We start from the raw sequence: 19,575 nt of genomic DNA on the forward strand, positions 1-19,575 counted from the left end.
GTAATTCTAATATAACAAAATAGCATCCTCACCACCTGCTGCCATGTTTGGTTGGCACCATTCCTTCATTCTCTTTTTCCTTTAGGATTGGTTTTAGTGAGATTGGGGACAGTCTGCATGTGTGTGGGGAATGGTGTGATAAAACAGTCTACCTTTTTGTATCCCCTTGTTTGTGATGTTTTTTCTTTATAATGCAATTGTAATTTTTTTTTAAAGATTTCAGACTTGGAGAGGGCACTCAAACGCAACAAAATGGCACTGGAGGATGATTGGGAGTTTTTGCCATGTGACAAGGATTAACAAGTGAAAATATGGCAGGAAGTTTTCACTTCCTTTGCTCAGCTATCACATGCAGACACTAGTCTGGGGGAAAACAGGGGGGATGTGGGACAAAGGCTCCCCCATACAGTGAAAAGATCTGGAAAGCTATCCTAAGGCAAAAAATCAAAACAAAAAAAAAACTAGAGAACAGCAGGTCTTAACAGATGGGTGAGTCCTTCATGTGGAAACAGTCTGGATGAACTAAGGCCAGCCACGTTCTCTCAACCTAAGCTAACTGCTAGGGTTGTTGTGAGAATTAAAAGTTGAAGAATGATGTGCCCCACTTTGAACTCCTTGGAGAAGAAATGGAATAAAAATGTAGTATTCTGGAACCCATAACAATATTAATTCTAATGTTCATCCAATGTCTTGTGAAATGTAAATTACTGTCCCACCCTTGATAACCCAGTTGAAATCACTTCCAGATTAGACTTCTGTAACTCACTGTATGTGGGCCTACCCTTGTCCCTGACCTGGAAATTGCAATTGGTACAGAATGCAGTGGCACAAGTCCTTACCAGGTCTTCCTGGAGTGCTCATGTTCAGCCGCTACTCAAACAACTTAATTGGTTACAAATTTGCTTCCGGATCAGGTTCAAGGCATTGTTTTTGACCTTTCAGGTTTTAGGCAGCTTGGGCCCTACTTACCTAAGGGACCATCTACCTCCTTATGTCCCCCACAGAGCACTCCACCCTGCAGGTATGAATTTGCTGAAGGTCTCAGGGCCTCAGGAGGTGCACCTGGCCTCGACCAGGGCTAGGGCCATTTGGTCCTGACCTCTATCTGATGGAATGAACTCCCAGACAAGCTGTGGGCCCTGTCAGGACTCTCTGAGTTCCACAGGGCTTGCAAAACAGAGCTCTTCCGCCAGGCATTCAGTTGAGGCCAGGTGGGAGCCCTGGGGTATTTGATTGGGTTCCATACCCCCCCCCCCCATGTTGCAGTGTTAGACAATGCTGGAAGCCCAATTCTTTCTTCCCAGACAGACATATTCCATCTGGGCTAAGACCGATGCCTGGAGTATGGGAAGAGACTTTTGTAGAATATGTTGTATTCTGCCATCTTGGAACGTATTAGGGGATTGTTTTAAGGAGATTGTTTTAAGAGGATATTTTAATGGATATTCTGTGTATTTTGTATTTTGTAACTTTTTTTGTATTTTGTTTTGTGAACCATCATGAGCCAGATTGCTGGGAGTGGCAGTATACAAATTTAACAATAAATAAATAAAATAAATAAATAAATTATGTCTCTGTAGCCAAGGTTACAAAGCTAGTTAATATAAAAATGCATATGATAAATGAGATACAGTGATAAAGAGCTATACAGAGACAGGGTATTTAAGATGCACAGAGAAAAAGAGGTAACTAAGAAATGGGGCTGTGGAGAAGCCTATGAGCGGGAACTCAAAATGTTTGGCAACCTAGTCCTAAAAGATCATATGAATGAATTTGCCTGCAAGGCAATGATGGTGTAGCATTTCTGTTTATATTAAATGTGTATATCCCATCTGACATACATATGATATTACAAGATGTCAGTGAATTTTAGTACTTTAGTAGCCTTTGTGGTCAAATATTGAATTCTATTTCAGTTCAAATATAGAATGAGAAATATAGAATTACAAGTATGGAATTGCAAGTAACTTGTAGGATCAGCAACCCCATTCTTCTCATCTTTGGTTCCTCACTTTTCTCCTATTTCTCTCACTGTCTCAGTCAGTCAGTCACTGTCTGTTCCCCTACCCTCACTGTATGTTTCTGACTGTTGGTGTCTCACTCCTATAAATGAAAAAATAAAAAAACTGCGAGGGGATCTTATCCCAAATTATATTGAAGGATAGGAAAATTTGAATATATAGGCCCAATGATTCTATTAACAAAAGTTAAAATTAATAAATATTGACATATATAAAATATACAAGTATTTATTACAAAGTAGTATTCGCCTTCATTATAGCCTCATATAAGAATCAAAATGTACAATGAGAACCAGAAATTACCATGACCAATCCTGAACAGATGTATTTTGCCCAATTGGCCTTCCTCGATGGTAAAACAACTTACAGGATGGCTCCTGACTTTACAATACAACAACCATTCCTTAGAAATGGACCAACATGAAGTTTTTCTGGAGGGAAAAGCAAAAAATAGAACACATTTTTAATTAATTTCTGCTTCTGTCACCTGACCACCCATTTCCCCTTCTACATTTCTTTGCTAGTGGCAGTGGTCGGCCCAGCTACCTGCCTCTTCATTGCTACTTTGGGTTACGGAGACTCCTTCCAAGGTTTACTGCCTTTGCATTTTTCAGCAACTTCACCAACTCAGATGGCAGCTAGCCAGGGCCTTTCCCTGCTTTGGAGGCTTGGTTTGCTGCTGCAGTGACGACAGCTCACTCTCCCCTTAAGAGCTTCACCACCTCAGCAGCACCTCAGCAAGCACCCAGCCTCTTCACCATCTCACCATCTTGGATGGCAGCTTGCTGCTTTGTTGACTGGGAAAAGTAGGTTCGTGCTGAGCCTGGCCAATCCTGAATGTCTATACTTCCCACCAACTGCAGATGATGATGTTAAATGCCTTATTTTCAGAAAAGGTTATTGAGGACTGAGCATACAGAATGAGATCAGGCTCCTGTTCAAATTCTATAGTCTATCATAAAATGCCCCAAATGAATAAAACTCACATGGAAAAGAGGGGGGGGGGAATCTATAAAAAGCTTGAGCTTTTCCTTATGACAGATGGCTGAATAACAACTGCAGCAGGGCTCTAACAGCCCATTTGTAATCTTCAAAGTAAATGTAATTAAATTTATTGTTCTTCTCATCTTATATTCTGAATTAGCAGTTTGGAGTCCCATACAAAAGCTTCAAGTTACCACTTGGAATTCAAATTGACATGAAAGATTTGCTTTGCAAGAGAAAGTTTTGGAAGACGGTGAGATAACTACTCTATCTCTCTGCACCATATATTACTTTGTAATAACCTCGCCAAAGCATTTGAGAAGTTTGGAAAGCGTCTTTCTCTACCTGCTTCTTATGTGGATTATTTATTTATTTAGGAATTGCATTGCTGTTTCGCCAGGGCTATGGTAGGAGGAAAGACTGATGTCTTATCTATGATTGCTTTTTAGAAAGTTAAACCCACCTTATCATTAATTTATTTTCACTGGAACGAAGGTCTCTTTGGCAAAATATTTTAACAAATGTCAAAAGAAAATATAACTCTTGTTGAAGGGTAACTCAAAATACCATGATTGTAAAAGCAAAGTATAGATCTGGGGAACTGCTCAAACAAATTACTAATATCTGTGGCTATAATGTGTGAAGACAGAGAGGAGGTTAGCGCAGTAAATTTTCCTCCCAACAGTTATGATCTTAGCAAAAGAAACTAAATACCAGAGCAAATAGCAGTTTTAATGTCATACTGAAACCTCTTGTGTAAATTCTAGCAAAAATAAATTTCATTATTTTGATAATCAGTACTTCTGTAATGCCAACTGGTGATAAGGTCCAGATTCTTCAATGAACATTTATCAATGAAATCCAGCACTCTTAAGGCCAGCTGGCACCCTCTGCCTTGTTAAGGCCAGATGTAGGTGGAGAGGCCACTCAGGGAATCCTCATGCCGATACCATTTCAATCAGTCAATGGCAGCAGTTTCATTCGGCTGTCATCTGTTCATTGACAAGCTGTTAAGCCCTCATTACGCTGAAGCCCAAAGCCAATGCACAAGTGCTCCATGAAAGCAGTTCCGTTGTAGTGCCATCCTAAAAATGTGCCCATGATTTTGTTTCAGCCACCATGTATTGTTCACTGCTGGATTTAAAATTGTACATTACAGCAATATATTTTACTGTGATTTTCTGCTTACAGTAGAAAAAAATAACATATCTGATTGAAGTTGACATGCTTGTGTTTGATAGCAGGGGAAAGTTGAAGTGGGAAAATTCTGGAACCATGACACTATTTTTTCCATTCCAGACAACAGAATTTGAATTGGTCAGCAGTCTTTGTTGTGTGCTCAGGCTTGTTCATCGTAATGTACTCTATATGGGGCTGCCTTTGAAGATTGTTTGGAAATTTCAATTAGTCTAGAATGCAGTTTAGATTGCTACCTGGAATAGACTATGAGTTGCATATCACTACAGTGTGAAATGACATTTTCTGGCTTTGTGTTTGCATCTGATTGAAAGTCATGGTGCTAGTTTTGACCTATGTAGAGCTATGTATTTATAAGACCACCTGCTCCCATATACCTGTGCCTGGACCCAGCATTTTTAAAATTGAGGCTGTCTTTCATCTTCCCAAATGTTATGAGATAAAACAGCTGGCCACAAAGAATAGTATCTGTTCATTGGTTCCCACAGGTGGTGGCATGAGCTTGCCCACTCCCTGCATCTGGCACCTGTTCTTGCTCCTGTCCGAGCCAAGACTTTAGAGAAAAGTCAATCTAGCTTTTAAATGACTTTTAGAGGATTTCATTTTTTACCTTTTGGCTAGATTTTCTTTATTTGGATGCTGTCTGCCTTTAGTGTATTTCATTACTCTTTCCAAGGTGCTGCAGTTGATCAGGAATTCATTGATCAAAAATAGCTATGCCAGGGTTCAACAGCATTGCCCATGACACCTTTTCTGGTGCCCACCAAGTGTTTTTGGGAAGTGGCCAGGAGGGGCTTTTGCCCAGCAAGCATCTAATTGGCTATTGGTGGTTTGATTGTGCAGGGTTTTTTAAAATGTTACTTTGGCAGCAATTGCTCAAGGATCTCCTCTGTGTAGTTGACAGTAAACTGAGGTAGTCATTTTGTGGCCTCCTGCTGTAGCCATTGAAAGGCTGTGCCTACTACATTGTGTCAGAATTCCACAGACACCCACAGGCTCAGAAAGGTAGGGGCCCTTGGCTTAAACTATGTTTGCTTTTGACAGATTATATTTGTTGTTAACTACTTCAAATGAAAGGGCCACATATGCATGTTGAAAAATAAATAGACTCATGAGTTATATTGGATTGAAAATCTCTGCTGATGGAAGGGGTACTTCAGGGAACAGCTTCCTTCTCCCCCCACAATGAATAATCACCCCCAACTGAAGCTTCTTGTAGACTAAATATCACGAAGGACAGATGTCTGAAGTGGAAGGGGAGAATGAGCAAAAATGCCCCCTCTCAATTAGTGGAATTTTCATTGAATCGACAGCTGTTGCTTAGCAGGAGGGCAAATTTGGGCCAGCAAGGAAGATGCGCACACACAGCAAAATAGATTTTTTGGCATTGAATTGGCCACAGCTTTATTTACCAGCCAGGGCAGTGGCGCAGTCCAGGGAGACTCTGGGCTACCTCATAGTCAGCCAACCATGAGGAAACCAGACCCTAGAGACAAGACCATGGTTGCCAAGCCCTCGACACCCCATAGCTGCTGGGATCAGTGCAGGGAGAGCAGCCATTTTGCAACCTCCTGCTGAGCTGGTCCTGGAGGCAAGAGGCCGGCTGAGCCGCTCCTTTAAAGGGGCAGTTTTGCCCACACACAGGCTGCTCGGAGCCTCTTTGAACAATCTGCATGCAAGCCTACAGCCCTGCGGACTGTCATCCTGCTGCCCCTGCCCACCTGCATCGGCAACTTGCAGCTGAGCGGTGAGGCGCTGCTGCTATTATTGTGCAATTCTGTTAGTGCAATTCTAAGAAAACATTATTTGAATTTAGACCTTGAACCGACCTGAGTAGCACTCTGGGTAAACATGCTAAGGATTGCTCTCTGAGATGGGACCCTGGATGTTGCCAGTTCAAATCTCATTTCAGCCACAAACTCCTTACAAAGCTTTCTGTAATCCAGTCTGACTCAGTCCTCCCATCTGCAATATGGGGATAGTAATACTGGCTTATTTCACAGAATATTGCAATAGTATACTTGGATTCTGATAGTGCTATGCAGGTGCTAAGCAGTTATTTATTTATTTTAGATCATTTGTATATCATCTTTCTCTTCAGTGAGAACCCAAAGCAGCTAACGGCATTCTTTGCTCTTCCATTTTATTCTCACAACAACCCTATTCTAAACAGAATACAGATTCTCTAATCTGTTTTGGCTACTGGTACAACTGACCTTAATAAAAGTGAAGGGGAGCAAAGGAACCACTGGAATGGCAGAATCAATTGTTTGGTAAGCATTTTAATGGATCTTGGTCCTTTAAATTCCACAGAGTTAGTAAAAAATCACTTTTCCAAGTATATTCTGAATCTCAGTACCATACTGGTATTAGGATTTGGGAATATCTGGAAATATAGATATATTTTATGATCCAGTATAGCTGAACTAGAAAAATATCAGGGCGGGGGGGGGGATAGTTTGTACATGCCTAGTCCTGGCCAAAAAAATTGCAATAAGCTATATACATACATGAGCAACATGTCCTGCATCATCTCTTTGTCATAACAGAGGTCAAACCAGATTCACTGCATATTTAAAATATAAGGATCATTTACAGTTATAAATGTGGAACATGTTCCAACATGGCTTGGGTTACTTTTGGCTCACCATGCAACTGTGGCTCTAAGAACTTAAATTTGATACATCAATATTTATGATGGAAAAAGGGCTGGAAAGTTTCCTAGACTATTTGATTTGTGTGCATAGACCGATCAAATTTAATGCATCATTTAGTACAAAGTAGATACATTACCTGGACATAGTTTCAAAAGTTGGGAAGGATACAATTGTAGCTCATTCTGGAAAAAGGCTGGTGGCAATAATCTACGTCCTAGAGGTTTGTTCATATCTATGATGAGAAAGCTCTTACTGCCATCCATTTGGCTTATGGAAGAGTCATATAATCAAATCAAATGCTAGGGAATGTAAAAAATAAAAAGGACCGAGGTAGGCTGGCAGGCTCATAATGAGAATCTAAGGAGAGGAGGAAATGATGATTAAGCCATAAATTAAACCACATACATTTCTGTTAGAAGAATCATACATACTATGCTGCTTCTAATGCCCAAAAAAACAGGAAAAAGGATGGAATTAGGAAATTGCATTTTGGCAGCAGAACATAAAATCCAAATGAAAACCATGCATTAGTAAATCCTTATTCTTGCAGTTGCAACCTTGGAATAGATCAGATATAAGTATGTAGATTCCCATGGATCAATAGAAATGAATTAACTCAGAGTATGGTTGGGTGAAAACTTCTGCTGGATCTATGCAAGAAGGGCTTCATACAGGAAAGCAGTATCAAAGCATTTTGCAGCAAATAAGATATTTTGCAACTGTGGATAACTTAGAAGATTCCATTTTGTGCTTCTTTATTTTTATTTAATTAATTGTACCTATCATCAGTACATCTCCAGATTTTCTATCATCCACTAAACCTACTGATTATTTTTACTAGGAGTTTAAATCTCAGTTACGTAAGTTTTGTTTCTGATTGACAGGGTCCCATGATGAGAAGAGTGATGAAAGAAAATCCAGGCTACAGCAGATTCCAGCAGCAAAGCTAAGGAGATCTGCTTGCTGAGATTGGAAGAGTTTTATTCACCATCTCTGGAGAACGAATCCTGAAATCAATCAGTTGTTTTTCTTTCTGTTTTGCTATATGTGCTAAAAAACTATTTCATATCATGTTTGAAGTGTCTGTGTTCTATGTCAGCCTTGGGAACTGGAACCTTTCTTAGACAAAACTGTACTGATATCCGGTGTTATGATTATATTATCAGAATAAGAGTGTGAAATTACATCTTAGATCTATACTTCATATTATTTTAAGAAGTTTCTTTCCAGCATTGTTAAAAGAGGTAGGACTGACTGGCTTGTAATTTCCTTGGTTATCCTTCTTCCCTTTTTGAAGATTGAATAACATCTACAGTCTTGTGGCACTTCTCCCATTTTCCAAGAGGTCTTGAAGATGATGGACAAGGTCTCTACAAACTCTCTAGAAAATTCTTTGAACACTCTCAATTGCACACTATTCAGTCTGGAGAGATTTGTACTCATCTAATGCAACCAAGTGCCTTTCAACAACTTCATGTTAAGCATGGATACCATTTCCTCTCTACTACAATTTCTAGATAAGCCTGTTATTTTCTTCAGGGAAAAAAAACGGAGACAAAATAGACATTGAGCCTTTCTGCTTTCTCTCTATTCTCTGTTAACATTCTCCATTTTCAACCTGCAACTCGCCTATCTTCTCTTTTACCTTGCTGTTCACATATCTGAAAAAGTTTTTCTTGTTGTCACAAGCCTCCCTGGCCAACTTCAATTTACTCTGCAATTTGTCCTCTCTGATGACCCACCCACTAGGAGCCTTCAGATATTTTTCACTAGAGGTATGGCCTTCCTTTCATTTCTTGTACATTTTCTTTTTCTCCCTCAGCTAAACATGGAGTTTTCTGTTCATCCATATCAGCTTCTTAGATCCACTACCATTTGTCCATCTTGCTGGAACAAGGACGGCTTGAGCTTGCAAGAGCTCTTTTCTAAGGAGTGCCCACATTTCATTTGCCCCTTTCTCTTTCAGCATTCTTGCCAATGGAATGGCTGCCTCTTTCAGTAAAGTCTATACTACTAAAATCCACATACATGTCCAGCTAGGAATTTCCTAGGGTCCCCACAACAAAAGGAATTCTAAGAAGGCATGGTCAGTTCCTCCTGAGTTTCACCTCATCTACCAACTCTTGCCTGTTGTTTAATATTAAGTGGAGTGTGTCTGAGCCTCTCATAGCTTCCACCATCATTGAAAAGGAAGTTGTCAGCCAGGCAGGTTGGAATTGCATGACTCTGGACACTTAACACTGATTGTCTCCTAGCATGCATCAGGGAAGTTCAAATCACCTATAACTACAAGTTCAAGTTGCTTAGATACACTGTCAAGCTGCTCAAGGAGGGCAACATTCATCTCTTCCCCTGCATCAAACAGTTAGTAGCAACCTCCAATCATAATACAGATTGTCTTGCCTTTCCTTAACCTCACTCAAACTTTTAACTGGGCTGTCATCTTCCTCCTCCAGTATTTCCTGATAAGCAAGACACACTTACAGCAGGGGTAGTCAACCTGTGGTCCTCCAGATGTCCATGGACTACAATTCCCATGAGCCCCTGCCAGCATTTGCTGGCAAGGGCTCATGGGAATTGTAGTCCATGGACATCTGGAGGACCACAGGTTGACTACCCCTGACTTACAGCACCATGTTTGCCTTGTCTTCAACTGTTTTTGTTTTTTCTTGAACAACTCACTTTCATCCACTGCTACATTTCAGTCATGGGAGTCATTCCACCAAGTCACTGTAAAGGTATCCCCTGTGCAAGCATCGAGTCATGTCTGACCCTTGGGATGACGCCCTCTAGCGTTTTCATGGCAGACTCAATACGGGGTGGTTTGCCAGTGCCTTCCCCAGTCATTACCATTTACCCCCCAGCAAGCTGGGTACTCATTTTACCGACCTCAGCAGGATGGAAGGCTGAGTCAACCTTGAGCCGGCTGCTGGGATTGAACTCCCAGCCTCATGGGCAAAGCTTTCAGACGGCTGCCTTACCACTCTGCGCCACAAGAGGCCCATTCCAAGTCACTGTAATGCCTACTAAATCCTATCTGTCTGGGGAGACAGCTTGGTGTAGTGGTTAAGAGCAGTGGCTTCTAATCTGGTGAGCCAGGTTTGATTCCCTGCTCCCCTACATGCAGCCAGCTGGGTTACCCTGGGCTTGTTACGGCCGTGATAAAGCTGTTCTGATTGAGCAGTAATACCAGGGCTCTCTCAGCCTCACCTACCTCACAGGGTGTCTTGTTGTGGGGAAAGGAAAGGGAAGGTGATTGTAAGCTACTTTCAGACTCCTTCTGTAGAGAAGAATGACATATAAGAACCAATATTCCTCCTCCTCCTCCATTACAGCTCAAGTTCTTCCTTCTTATTGTCTAGACTTTGGGCATGGGTTTATAGGAACCTTAAACACTGAGCCCTTGGCTCCATTTGACCTGGCTTTCCAAAGTAAGCCCCTGATGTTTGCTTTCCGTCACTGAAATCTCTATTTCAGGCATCTCCTTCCCCTTGTGGTATTATTTTAAAACTCTCCTGATGAATGCTTTATATAAAGCATTCATAATAAAGATTTGTAATTGATTGAAGAATGTTATGTATTGATACACAATTTGATCTTACAAAGTGTTCTATCTAAGAACATTGGCTAAAGTATCAAATCATATTTCTGGAAAAGTCTCATATATACAAGGATGCTCTCCAGATGCCACACCCTGGAACATATAGTACTTCTCTCTCTCTCTCTCTCTCTCTCTCTCTCTCTCTCTCTCTCTCTCTCTCTCTCTCTCTCTCTCTCTCTCTCTCTCTCTCACTGCAATGTAGTGGTTTAATTTTTCCATATTTTGAATATCGAGAATGGGATTGATGATTCCCTTGGCCTTAAATGGCTAGTATGTGATACAGCCAAACTTCCTTATGGGATAGATGCCTATTTAACATTCATGATCAGACCATGGGGCAGATGCAATGCTTCTTATTTCCCTATTGCAAAAAGAATAAAATAAAGAACATCCCATTTTCTGTGCAGTTCAAATTGCAAGAGAAGTGCTCTATGCCCACCCCGCCCCTCCAAACTGAGAGTTTGGGCCACAGAGGACAAAAGTGATCCTTTCTTTGTTCAATAGTCTGAGATGACAGCTTGAACTGGGGAAAAGGGGAATTAGCTGGGACTCTTTATCACCCTGCCCTATATTTCAGCAAGTATACAATGCTGTAAATGTTCCAGGGTGGGTGATCAAAGAGACTCAATGTCAGCTCTTGATTCTCTCGAGGGCAAAGTTTTCTTAGAAAAAGATCAGAAACCCGCTTGCAAGTATCCCATTCCTATGGACAGACATATCATGAAAAGGCAAGGGGTCCCTTGAAAAACTGCCTGCCTGATTACCACTGGTGAACAGGAGGTGAGCTGAGCAGGTAGACAGTTGCTTCAAAACAACAGGATAATTCCATGTTGTTGAAAAAGGGAGGGTGGACTGGGATACTCTGAGGCAGATAATGTAGTCTGAGAAGTATGAGAGCTTTAAATAGTATCCTCAACACTCAGTTGTTGGGCTGCTCAAAGCAATCATTATTTTCACTACCCTAGCACCTGATGCCTTCTTTTCTCTAAGAGTATGCAGGACAATGCCCCTCCATACTAATCTGGACTGGGGAATGGGTTGCTATTCTTAGAAGGGGAAGTAATTTCCATACATGCAAGGAAGAGCAGCTAATTTCTACTGATGCTTTCCCTGTTCATTGTACTACATCCAATTCTAGATGGTGCTCCTTAATCCTCAGGTGTGGATTTTGGGGATAACATTGGAAAAGAGGAAGCAGAAAAGAGGAAGAGAGAAAGCTGAGCTCTTTGAATGTCCCTAGTCAAGCCAGTTGTGATTCAAGCTTACATTTTCCTGAACAAAATGTGAAAGAAAAATAAATTATTTTTCCAAGTACAAATCTATATGTTTGTGTTTGTGTAACTGGTTAACAAAAAATCTTGAAGAGTACAATGCTTACTCTTTATACAGTGTATTTTAGCAGTGCTAAAGAATTCATTAACAATAGTACTTTTAGGTGTTGGTAATTTATGATGCCTGATTTGCATGGCTGCGTAAAAATAGAAAGCAACTGTTTTGAAGTTGTGTTGCTATCATGGAAAATTATTGTACCATAGGGACTTAGCATGATATACACATTTAATTATGTATTCAGCCTCTCTGGATCCCCCTGAGGCATTTAACCACCCAGTCTAAAATAGCATATTTTGACAACAGAGGCGTTTTTGTTAGTATAACAAATAAAACAGTGTGTTGGTATTTGACATTTCTTTTGCCCTCAGAGGAGATTCATCTATGCAGGATATGGTGATGGAAGAGAACAAGCTATATGGTGGAGTCTCCTTACATGCTCTATAACACTGCTTTTCTCGGCTGCATTTATAATTGACACTGTTGTTGGGCTTCATTTGCAATTGGGCTTTCATTCACAACTGGATTTTTGTGTGGAAAAAGCAATCCAGTGATAATGTAATGTCCAAACGATGCATCGATAAAGTGTTTTGATGAACAGAGTATTGTGTATTCTTGGCAGAATGATTGGCTTATTATAGCACTATCCTAGTCAATCACTCTGTTCACCATTATTGCATTCATGCTGATGAGGTGCTCTTGAACAGAAACATATACCAATGTATATATGTACAACTTATGTAAAGCAACAATTGTGTCCTCCTTGGTGCCGGGTGATTAGCATTTGATGGGTAGGAAGGTGGTGTTGCACTAATCTATAAAGATTCTACCCTTCTAGCATGGTGTCCTATAATGCCCCATCTACTATGTCTCATCCAGGACACTACTAGTTTTGTGGCTGTGTACCTAATATTGGGATTTATTTATTTAAAACATTTATTTAAAGCCCCCATTCTACATTGTGGACTTCAAGTTGGCTCTCAAGCAATTAAGAAACAAGATTGAGATTCTTTGAGTGTACTGGCCACCCCACTGTTTACTACTTTCCTACCTGGGCTGACAAGCTGGTCTCAGGGGTGATGTTGAGGGCCTATAGACTGGTTGTCAAGGGAGATTTCAGTGTTCATGCTGAGGTTGTCATGTCAGGAGCAGCTCAGGAGTTCATAGTCTCATGACATCTATGAGCCTGTCTCAGTAATAATTGGTTCTACACATTGTCCAGATCACACTCTTGTTCTGGCATTCATGCTTTTCATTGTTACTTAAATCTATCAGAGGGAGGGGGTGCTGGCTGGCTAGGATTAAGTGGTAGTTAATGCTTTCATAAGATAGGGGATAGTTGCCCCTGCCTTGAAACAAGCTGTTGGATCTTCACTTCTATGTCTACACTAAACCTTGGAGATTGAAGGTGTCATTCACATTAGTAATTCCCTCTCATAAGAAACAGGGCCAAACATTTTGATATTATTCCTGTTGGAAAGTAATTCATTGGCACCTACAGTATAGGTGCCTAACCTTGTCCTTGATCCAGAAGTTACAGCTGGTACAAAATGCAGCTGCATGGGACCTCACCAGGTTATCTTGGAGGACCCATGTCCAGCCTCTGCTGAGGCAACTGCATTGGCTACCTGTCTGTTTCAGAATTAAGTTCAAGGTTTTGGTTTTAACCTTCAAGGTTATACACGGCTTGGGCCATACATACTTGAGGGACCGCTTACCTCTTTATGCTCCCCGCAGAGCACTTTCTCTGCTGGTAGGAATCTGCTGACAGTCCTGGAGCCCTGGGAAGCATGCCTTTCCTCGCCCAGGGCCAGGGCCAGGGCCAGGGCCTTTTCTGTCCTGGCCCCTGCCTGGTGGAATGAGCTCCCTGAAGAGCTGCGGGCCCTGACGGAGCTCTCTGAGTTCTGCAGGGCCTGCAAGATAGAGCTCTTCTACCAGATGCTTGGTTGAGGCTGAGTGGTGATCCTGGGGCTAAGATTGGGCCCCCCCTCCCCTTAAGATTTTTGGGCTGGTATTAGACTGTGTCTGAGCTGTGAGATAATCAACCCCTTCTGATATCTCCATTTTTTGAGATCTGCCTGATTTTAGACCAGCCCTTGTCCGGGGAATGAGTTTGGTTGTTAGTTATTATCACCATCTGTAATATTGTAGAGTTTTAGCATTATATTTTAATGGGGGATTTATACTGTTGACATTGTTGTTTTATGGATTGGATCTGTATTTTACGTACCTGTAAACCACCTCGAGCCAGTTCGCTTGGAGGGGTGGTTATATAAATCCAAATGATGGATGGATAGATAGATAGATAGATAGATAGATAGATAGATAGATAGATAGATAGATAGATAGATAGATAGATGGATAGATAGATGGATAGATAGATGGATAGATAGATAGATATGGTACATTGTGGTCTAGAGTTTCTCAGCTTATTCCTTTCAGTGGCAGATTCCCCTTTTATGGAAGACAGTGTGATGTGATGCAGGGTGTATCAGGACAGTAACATGTTATAAATGGTTTCAGTTTTATTTAAAGTACTTCATTCTATGAACAGGTTGTGAAGTAAACACCATCCATTCCTAACACATGTATATGCCTCACATTGTCACAAAAATCACACTTCAGTAATTCAGATTATAGAAATATACTGAATATACTTTCCGATATAAAAAAATACGAATTTTGTTGATTAATTGACAGGTAGGGCTGCCTAGTCAAACTTGAGAAATTCCTGGAGATTTCGGGAGTTGCCTAAGGGGAGTAACATTTGCACAGAACCAAAGGTAAATAATAAAGTCACACTGCTGAAGGTGCCATTTTCCCCAGGGCAACAGATCTCTGTATTTGAGAAATAAGTTGTACTTCTAGAACTCCATGCCCCACCTGGAGATTGGCAGCACTACAGGTACCACAGCATGAACAACTGTTGTTATCTGCTGGAAATTTGTTACTTAGTGGTGATGGTTCTGACAATGAGTCCCTGAATTCAGAATTCTTAGGTTTAAAGTCAACAAAACAATATATAACATGGTTAATAGCCTGGTAAGTTACTACATATCTTTTCATATCTGTTCCAGTGAAGCAATAGCAATGCTAGAGTTAAGTGTCCCACTGAATTTACAAACAGGTTTGCTAGTGGAGGACTCTAGCCTGATGACTCACTTAAAGTTAGACCCCTTTTTTCCCCAGTGTGATGCTTTATCATAAGGATGAACACTCCAGCTTCCCACTACACATGGAAGACTACAATTTTTTTCTCACAAGCAAACTTGCCTCTTTTCCCACCAACTTGCAGGGAAGAACAAATTTATTGTCTTTGTCTATTTGACAATTAATCAGCCCTGGACTTACCTGGGTGCTGCATTTGCACCAGTGGGCTGGGTGTGAGCTGAGGAATGGTCCTCATCTCAGTGCTGGGCTTGTGGGAGGAAAAGGGGGGTAGGCCCCTGCAACATGCCCAAGCTAGGCCAGTCATTACCTTGTGGATCAACCCTATGGAATTACTTCAGTCTAAGTTCACTGAAATCATTGAGCTGAAATTGGATAACCTTGCATATAAATCCATAATTAAACACTTCACTTACATCCTAATTTATATCCTATATATACAAACTTAAATGGACTCCGGGGAATGGTGGACAGGAAGGCCTGGAGGATCGTTGTCCATGGGGTCGCAATGGGTCAGACACGACTTCGCACCTAACAACAACAAGAAATACAAAGATGCCTTTATAACTAGCTGATTTTGACTGTTTGAGAAAATATCCATGCTATAAAAGAAAACCTGCAAAGTAGGGCCTTTAATGATTAAAATCTCTTTATAATTGGATAGCTTGTGGACAGCTTTTGTGTTTTTAGAAATTCACCAATATTAAGGTATATAGTATTAACCCTACTATTTAAAGTTCATGTACAACCAGTATTTAAGTGTTTGGAGCTGAAGAGACATTGACTTTAAATTGGTACTTCTGTGCAGAAATTGTCTTTATCTGCAGGCGCTGTGTGTCAATTACTAGGCTGCTGGGCAGTTTAAGAGACGGGATCCATCAGTCCTCATCTTGAAACAGAATGTGAAATAATGATGGAAAGCTACACTTGACCCTGGGTTAGTCTTATGGCAGACTAGCATGCAAGTCTGTCATTGAATGTGAATGACCAACACCTCACAAATGGACTGAAAAACACTCAGGCATGAAAACAGTAAATCAGAATTACTGGGACCCAAGGTCTTTTGACTGGGTGATATACGTAGTAAGGAGAGTTGAAACATTACATTTCTGCATGGAGCCATTATTTAGCAGCCTATATTGTGGTGTCATGTGCAATATCTTAGGTTCAACTTACAGAGTAGCATGTCTATGATGGTGTTTGATAAGGGGGGAAGGGAAGAGACTGGCTGATTAGACCATTATGGGCTGAGGTAAAATTTCTAGGAGGTTCAGTTAGTAATGGCTTGGGAATTTCTGAGCTGTGGGAGCTTATTTCTAGACCTATCCAACTGTTGGAATTTTTGTCTATATGTCCTGTAAAAACTTTCCTTCACTTCCTTTCCATCCTCTGATGTATGTCGTACAAAGTTTGTAAACACTCTTATTAAAAAAGCAGCTTGATAGAACTCTTTAAGCAGTCTTCTGCTGAATCAAACCACTGACCCATCAAGAATTTCCTGGAATCCTTTAACTGGAGATACTGGGACTGAAACTGAAGTCCACTGCACACAGCATTAATGTTGCTGAAGTCTTACTGTTGTGTAACACTATTTTTTTAACATTACACATGATGTCGTACACAATTCGCAGCACTCCTGCAACACTCCCACAAAAATCGCTTTGTTGTAGCACTTTCCAGGGAATCCACAAAACTGGATTCCACCTAAAAATAACCACTTGACTCCTGAGAACAACCTGCAACACACCCGAAAAAGACATGTGTATTCTCAATATAGTGGTAGCAAGAATGTCCCTCCCTAAGCTCTCGCACCCAAGATTCCGGTGTCGCAATCGCCATTTCCCCCCCTTAAACCGGCAAAAGCAATGAAAAAGTGAGGCTTCTTCAGCTGAAATCCCTCCACAAGCATCTCAGAAGTGCTTAACAGTATAACAAAGCTTCCTTCCACAATTGTCTTTAAAATTTCCGAGCACAATACAGCCCCCTGTTCGACACTGCCCGTAATTTCACTGCCAGAAATTGCACCCATGGGGGGGGGGTTACTTTAAGAGAGTGTAAACGATTAAGCGCCAGCTCCTATGCCAGTGAAAAAGGTCTTTCTGATACATCGAATGAACAAATATGCGTTGCTACAGGTGTTTTCGGGTTTTTAAAAAACAGTTTTTAAAGGGAAGCATGAACACAACAGTTCATTGGCTGTTCTGTTTGATTGACGGTCAGGGGTAAAAGGAAGCGCGGAATAATATCGCTTCCTTTGTCACGATTCCGGTGAGACTGGAAATTTGTGCGTTACGAAAACAGCGCTAGCGGGAGAGCCTTTTTACTGATAGAAACGGCTGTGTGTGTTATGAGACCTGCCACTATTAATTGCAGCACTTTATGATAGCGCTCAGACTTAGCTACATTGGCGGTTGTGTGGAATGGCCCTAAGTTCTTTTGCATGCAAAACATGTGCTCTTTCACTGAGTTATGGCCCTTTCCCCAACATTTTGTAAAGAAGATCATTATTTAGCCCTTTCTTTGGACCAACAGCAAGCTATCTGATGATTATTACTGTAGAATTCTTCTATTTTCTCTGTCCTTAAAAGGCTTAGAAACCTTTATATTGAACATGGTCAATGTCTTTATACTTAACATAATCAATGGAATAAAAATGCTGCAACTGGAGATGCTGAAGAGGATTTACTGCTGTGCACAGCAGTGTCAAAGAACTAAGCAGAACAGCAGGGAGGGACTTCTATAGTAGCTGTTTACAGATACTATGTCTTCCCTACATAAACTCCTTGTGTTGATCTTAGAGCAAAGTATAGCTGAAGGATACAGAAAGTACTGAGTCCTCATTGAGTATCCTCCTGTCTTCTTTTTGCTTGGCAGTGGTGTAAAAAATTATGCTAGCATAAAGAACAGTACCTCTCGCTATATATTTGTAAAACACAAAGGGACTAAGCAAGGAAAAGGTGGTGGTATGAGGTGACAGCTCTTGGTTACATTGCTACAGCTATTTTTGAGATTTGCCATGTTTAGTAATCTCGACATAGCTGATCCATTGTTACTTTCATCCTCTGTTTGAGGAGGAGAATTATGGGAAATCCCAAAGGCTATGAATTGTGATGCCCAAAGCTTGATTGAATAATTGAAGCCACCTTCAACAGCTTGTATTCCTTGGAAATAATATTTTGTTTTACTGACTGTGGATGATTCCATGAATGGACCATTCACCTGTTGAATATGAATACAAGCTCTGTAAGGTATGTGCATTAGCATCCAACAGCATGTGAAACACAGTTTGAATCTCAGAGGCTGCAGGAGAAAGCGATAAGTATTTTAACTCGAATTAGTTTATAGTGAGGGTGCAACTTTTGAGTGGCTCACAAAGGATGTACTCAAGTAAGCCAAATATAAAAGACAGCGTAAGACCCTCTTATACAAAGGAACACTATAAACTCTTCAATACTATCCATGGACCTATCAGTGTGTTTGTTTGTTATTAATTTAGTTGATACATTAAGCACACTCATAGATTCCTTCGAATGTTTCTAAAAACCCCACCCCATGGCCCACCCTCCATGGCCCACCCTTACAATTTTATTTCTCTTTTAAACGTTATATGTTGCATCCCATTCAGATTAGTCACATGAATGTAGGAACACTGAGACAAGAATAAGTCATTTGGCAAATGTAGAAGGAAATGATACACTTCAGCACTGTTTGAAGCTCTTCTCATGGAGAGATCTATCAAGTTTTGAGCTCGAAGTGCATTATGCTGAATCACAGCAGAGGAGGACAAAAAGACTACAGTGAATTGCTGCTGATACACCCAACATCGTAAAGCAATCCTGCAACATCTACAGCTGAAGTAAATCAGCAGCACTGTATTGACAATTAATGATCATTTCACGGCAAGGGAGCTAGTCAGTGATTATCCTGACTTGGATGGTCACACTTGTCAGATTTCATAAATTCAGCAGGTTGGCCCTGCTTAGTATTTGAGTGGGAAACCACTGAGCAAAACCAGGGTTGTTACTCAGAGACAGGCAATGACAGATCACCTCTGTTCAGCTCTTGCCTTAAAAACCCTGTGAAAGGGTTGCCAGGAGCTGGCTATGGCTTGACAACACTATATGCACAGTTAATGATTGTATCTTTTCTAATATAAATCAGTGGAGGGAAGTTCATTAGCATGAGCAATTAACAAACTGTACTCACTGTAGTGCAGCAAAATATTTGAGCAGATTTGTCCAGTTGCCTTTTTTTTTAGTTCTTAACGGTCTTCTGAGAGTAGAGTTATATTTACGTTTAAGTTTGTCATGTTTAATTTCAGTGGATGTTTTGAGTACAGAACAGTAGAGGTGGGGTTCCACATTAACATGCTCATTTAAGGAGACTTATCACAGTTACACACTTGTAAGCCCATTGACTTTTGTGGACTATAGAAGATAGCAAGTATGCTTACAGTATCACTGCCTGTTACTTATTTTCACCTTGCATTACTGAGGACTTGTTTTTCAATGGAGTGGGCTAGCTGTCATAGAGATAATGGGTCCTGGTCAATCTGTCTGCCAGCAACTGGACCAGGCTCCCTCCCCCCACCTTACCTGCTGGGATGGCAGAATGTGGG

This window comes from Paroedura picta, chromosome 5 (assembly GCF_049243985.1).
Source record: "Paroedura picta isolate Pp20150507F chromosome 5, Ppicta_v3.0, whole genome shotgun sequence".
Lineage (NCBI taxonomy): Eukaryota > Metazoa > Chordata > Lepidosauria > Squamata > Gekkonidae > Paroedura > Paroedura picta.